Source organism: Canis lupus, chromosome 22 (genome assembly GCF_048164855.1).
Source record: "Canis lupus baileyi chromosome 22, mCanLup2.hap1, whole genome shotgun sequence".
NCBI classification, from domain to species: domain Eukaryota; kingdom Metazoa; phylum Chordata; class Mammalia; order Carnivora; family Canidae; genus Canis; species Canis lupus.
Genome location: NC_132859.1, coordinates 49615266 through 49620189, shown reverse-complemented (window position 1 = coordinate 49620189; position 4924 = coordinate 49615266). Strand labels below are relative to the sequence as shown.

Below are 4924 nucleotides of genomic sequence, written 5' to 3'. Positions count from 1 at the left end.
CATGGTCCCCAGCACACAGGAGGCACCAAATAGCTGTTGCATTAATGCCTTATGAACTGGCTCCTGGGAGCCACATCCCTTGCTCCAGGCCTCCACCAGCTGGCATCACTGTCTCAGACCACTCAGTCACATGGCAGAGCTTGGGCCCCCTACCTCCTTGTCCCCCATTCACTGCATAGTGAGGACCTTACCTTCCTTCCATCCAAACAGTGCTATCCTCCCCCCCGCCCCCCAGTCCAGAGGCAGAAGCTGTCTTCCTTTTGGATCAGTTACCTATAAGACCAGTACCTTTCAGAGCTTCTGGTCAGCCAACTATCCTGTTCTTCAAATTCTCCTTCCTCATCATTTGATTGAAATATACGTTGGGTGCTATTGACACCTAATATCCTATAGTTTAGTAACAAATAGGGCTGCATTTTTAAATTTTTCATTCTATTCTGATTTAGGATTTGGTTACTTTCAGTATATCATCAAACTGCAGCAGAAAATGATATGAGCCTTCTATCTACCTACAGATAAAGAGATAAATTCACCTGAAGTCTAGATTTCAATCCAGGCCTGGCAAAACTTTTGACATTTTCTGGACCAACTTTCTAAAAAATTTTTAAAATAAAATAAAATAAATTTTTAAAAAATCCAGATGACCATTGAGTGCAGGCCCATCATTTCATTTGAAGGTGTTATGGATGTATATTTTCTGTTTTTAGATTTAATATACTTGAATCAGTAATGCAAATTTGTAATTTGAATTAAAGAGAACAGAAAGGCTGATGGTGAAAAACAAATTACCTACCCCAGTTCCAATCCCTCATGGTGATCTCTCCTATTGGCATCTGCTTAGCTTTTCTCCATCTCTATGACTCTGTGGTCATCCTTTTGCCTGAGTGTAATTTTCCCATGTCTTAGATCAAGTTCCCCAGAAACAGAGCCTGATGTAGGTTTCGGGTGCATGCGATTTCTTGAGCACAGGCCTGAGGAGGACAAGGGTGAGGGGAATAGGCAAGGAGCTGAGCAGAGATGGGATCTTGGCTGGAGTTGGCCTGTGGCTGATCCCATGGGAAACTCAGGAGTATGAACTGCATCACAGAGCTGATCCCCTCTGAGGCAAAGTAATTTGAGTCAGTCATGGGCTGAGAGCTGCCCTGGTGGTAGAAGAGCCTTCCCCAATGGGTCAGTTTGCAGAGGGGCCAGCTGTTTGCTATCAAAATCCCGCCAGAGAATGGTGTTCTGGCATTGTAAAGGGGGTCTGGATGGGGCATCTGCAGTACCCATTCACCCCCTTTAGGTGATTTCTTTGGAATATATTCCAAGAAGTGAGATCATTAGATAAAATGGGGTAGAACAGGTTTGTAACTCTCAATACCATTTCATGGTGCACAAAATATAGGTGTTAGCCTAGGCTAAAGAAGACTTTGCCATGAGGCCATCTATCAAATGCAACAGTGAGAGGGGCAGGCCCCTCAGCTGGTGGAATGGAATATGCTACAAGTAGATTTGGGTAGGATAGGAGAGCTATCTCCCAGGTCCAGCAAGCCCAGGGTTTCTTGCAGAGAACTGCAGAGAGGGGAGGGGAGGCGGCAGTGGGCAGCAAGGGGAGAAGCTGCTCAGGGGATAAAGGCATTGGGTGCGTGGTCCAGATGGGTCCCGGACCACCACCCTCAGGTCCACTGAGTGGGGGTAGGGGTGGAGAGAGTCAAGAGGAATGGCTTCATGCTTGCTAAGAAACTAGTAGTATATCTTTACTTTGTTCCTATGTTTTCTTTATCAGATTTTCTCATTGTTATAAAAGATTTCAAACAATTCAGAAAGGTGCAGTACAGAGAGACACCCCCTGCCATTCTCCACCGTAAACTCATCTGCCAATAGCAACCACTGTTAATATGTTGCTTGATAATAATAACTATTCTTTGGTTTTGCTCATCTTTTTGAGGGAGGTAAACTCTTCCTCCTTCTCTTAGCTTACAGGTGTTTTCAGGTTCCAGATTCCATGAAGTATAAACAATATGAGGCAAAGGACTCAGATCCCAGGCAGAGTTTCCCTACGAGGCAACAGGGACCCTGGAGGATGCTGCTCCAGTTGTAGGCAAGAGACTCTGTCCTCAGGGCTACTGCTGTGGGACCTGGTGCTATGGGCTCCTGTTCGGCTTCCACATCTCTCACATTCCCCCTCCATACACATGTCCCTTTCCTGGCACAGAGGCAGGTTTCCTAAGGTGTCTCAAATACCTCTTTCTCCACCTTTAGCCATCAAAGTCACACCAACATGGTCTCTCCAGTTTGCATTTCTCAAAATTTCAGCATCAGGGATGGAGATCTGTTTTCATTCAAACTGAAATGATATTCCAACTGGTTTAATCCTGGAAAGCCAGAAAGGAAACTCCTGTTTATACAAAATCTAAATAATAAGGAAGCTCAAAGAGCCAGATGCTATTCTACACATCACTTCTCTAAGAAACAGATACAATGGAAACAGTGCAGATGGGGGATTCAGTCCCCAGAGCAACCCCAGAGCAAGGGGCAATCTTGCTTCTAGTTGCTGACATTCCTATATCCACAGGACCATGTAAGACAATCAAACTATAAGGAGAAAAACTTCCAGGCTCTGCCAAACTCTGGCCCAGTGGAGTCCATGACGTTTCTGCTTCATGCAGGCAGAGTTTGGTAGATCCACCCATTTGTTGAATTCATGGAGCATCTACCATGTCTCTGGCTGAGTGCTAAGCGCTCTGTGGGATCCCAAATCAATAAAACAGCCCAGGTGTCTGGTTTTGAGAACACACTACACACAGTGTAATCTCAGGACAAGGAACCATTGTGCAGAGCAAGGTAGGCCAAAGAGCTGGCAGACTGAGTTCAAGATGTTGGAGTCACGTGCAAGTGTTGCAGCTTCCATACAGAGCTGTAGGGAGGGCTTCCTGGAGGAGGAAGGGGCATTTGTTGGATTCTGAGAGTAGGTGATAAGTTGACAGGTGCATGTGGGAACTGGCTGGGATAGAGAGGGACAGACCTTCTAGGTAGGAGTCAGGAGCAAAGAGGCATAGGCCTCAATTACAGTGTTCTGCAGTGAGGCAAAATTCCATGCAGCCAACACTGAGTGAAGGAAGCTGCTGGAGAAGACTTACGCTGGGGCCACATTCCAGAAAGTTTAAAAAGGCAAACTGAACAGTAGTGATTAGAGACTCACATTTAGTGGTAAAAGGATAAAGAAAAGCAAGGGAGTCTTTACTACAAAAAACAGCAGTGTTGTTCTTCTTAGGAGGCAAGGGGACATTGTGACCTATTACCTTGGGGGGCGCTTATACAGATATTTTCTCTCCAATAATTCATGAAGCTCTACAGGTCTGTTTTATTTTTCTATTTTTGTGTTTCATAGTGGCCCACAATAACCTCACCTTCTGCCAAAGGTGAAACAGTTCATATGTCCCTTATCTCCCTGAAGGGCTTTGTCATCTTTGGAATTTAGTTCACCTGGCTTCCTTATGACCTTAGTTCACTGATGAGCTCTTGCAGATTATCTGCCTTTTCATATTGTGGAAGGTGGGTGGGTGAGAGTGAAGTTCTCTTGTTGCTGTCTACATTCTAAGTTGGGACTTTTAATGTTGTAGCTCATGATGAAAAATGTGTTGGTATTTTTAAGGAGGAAAGAGGCAGTGTCAGCCAGAACATGTAAGGCTGGACAAGAGGGTACCTACAGGGTTGTCAGGGAAGTGAGGTTGGGGACTAGGTGGGAAAAAGAGGGCTTGGGGAGTCAGGCTGGGGGATGTGGTCAAGTCTGGAAGGCAGGTGGCTGCAGGAGAGGACAGAAACTGGAGCACACAGCCACCAGCTCAGGGGGCAAGGCAAGAGTCCAGCTGAGCTGCAGAGGCCTGAGTAGTGGAGGGCAGGAGAAATGGGAAAGGAGGGGATGCATGTGAGCAGCATGTGTAGCTGCTGGGTCAGAGGGGTTTGGGGCCTCAATGGTATGGATCTAAGAACATTCTGGGCAGAGGTGGTATGGGAGCGTGCCAAGATACTGTCAGTCAAGATGTGACGATTAAGGTGATCTTAATTCCACATTTGGTGGTAGGTAAGGACATCTGCAGTTTTTTTTTTTAAGATTTATTTATTTATTTATGATAGACATAGAGAGAGAAAGAGAGGCAGAGACACAGGAGGAGGGAGAAGCAGGCTCTATGCCGAGAGCCCGACGTGGGACTCGATCCCAGGATTCCAGGATCATGCCCTGGGCCAAAAGCAGGTGCTAAACCACTGAGCCACCCAGGGATTCCTGACATCCACAGTTTTAAATGAGGGAAATATTAGAACTTCTCCAAGAGCTACTGGGGATTCATTAAGAAAGTAAGGAAGGGCTTGGTGACACCCAACATGTAATGTTCCTCCTGGAAGGTGAGAAGCTTGTGTTTCAACAGTGGACTTGTGGGTAGTTAGTTTGCTCCCAGAATTCGTGTTTAATGTCCTGTCTTCTACTTTGCAATCCCATTAACATTATTGAGTTGAGTCTCATACCCACCGTCTGTAGTAGCCAGCTTTCCCTCCTTCCATCATCCCTGTGTGGCCATGGTGGTAGGTGTGAGTTCACGTCCTTGGAGGCCGGCCCTCCCATCCCTGGAATCCTTCACTGGGTGTCAAGTCATCCATACATGTATTGCCCTGGTAGAACTGGAGTACAAACAGAAGAGCTTATCCTCCACATTTGCAACTCAGCTCTGGAATCTGGAAGAACAGCCCGGTGTTCCTGTTACAAAAATACTGTTGATTCTTCAACTTTCAATGATGCCTCAATCCTAATCCTAAACCTCATTCTCACTCTTTATATCTGATTTCTTTGAATATTTTATGTCTCACAACTTATGTCAAAAAGTCAGTCAAAACACTGGGGGAAGTTTCATTTTGTTCCTAGAAACTACCCTGAATTAAATTCTTC

At 45.6% G+C, this 4924-nt stretch overlaps 1 long non-coding RNA gene across 1 annotated transcript; it reads right to left on the bottom strand.

The window, feature by feature from the left end:
• Positions 1–799: 799 nt before the first annotated feature.
• Positions 800–4705, bottom strand: LOC140614514 (uncharacterized). Its single transcript, XR_012015365.1, has 3 exons — positions 4511–4705; positions 2227–2357; positions 800–971 (listed from the first exon to the last, which is right to left on the bottom strand). It is a non-coding gene; the product is annotated as an uncharacterized lncRNA (long non-coding RNA).
• Between the last annotated feature and the right edge of the window lie 219 nt (positions 4706–4924).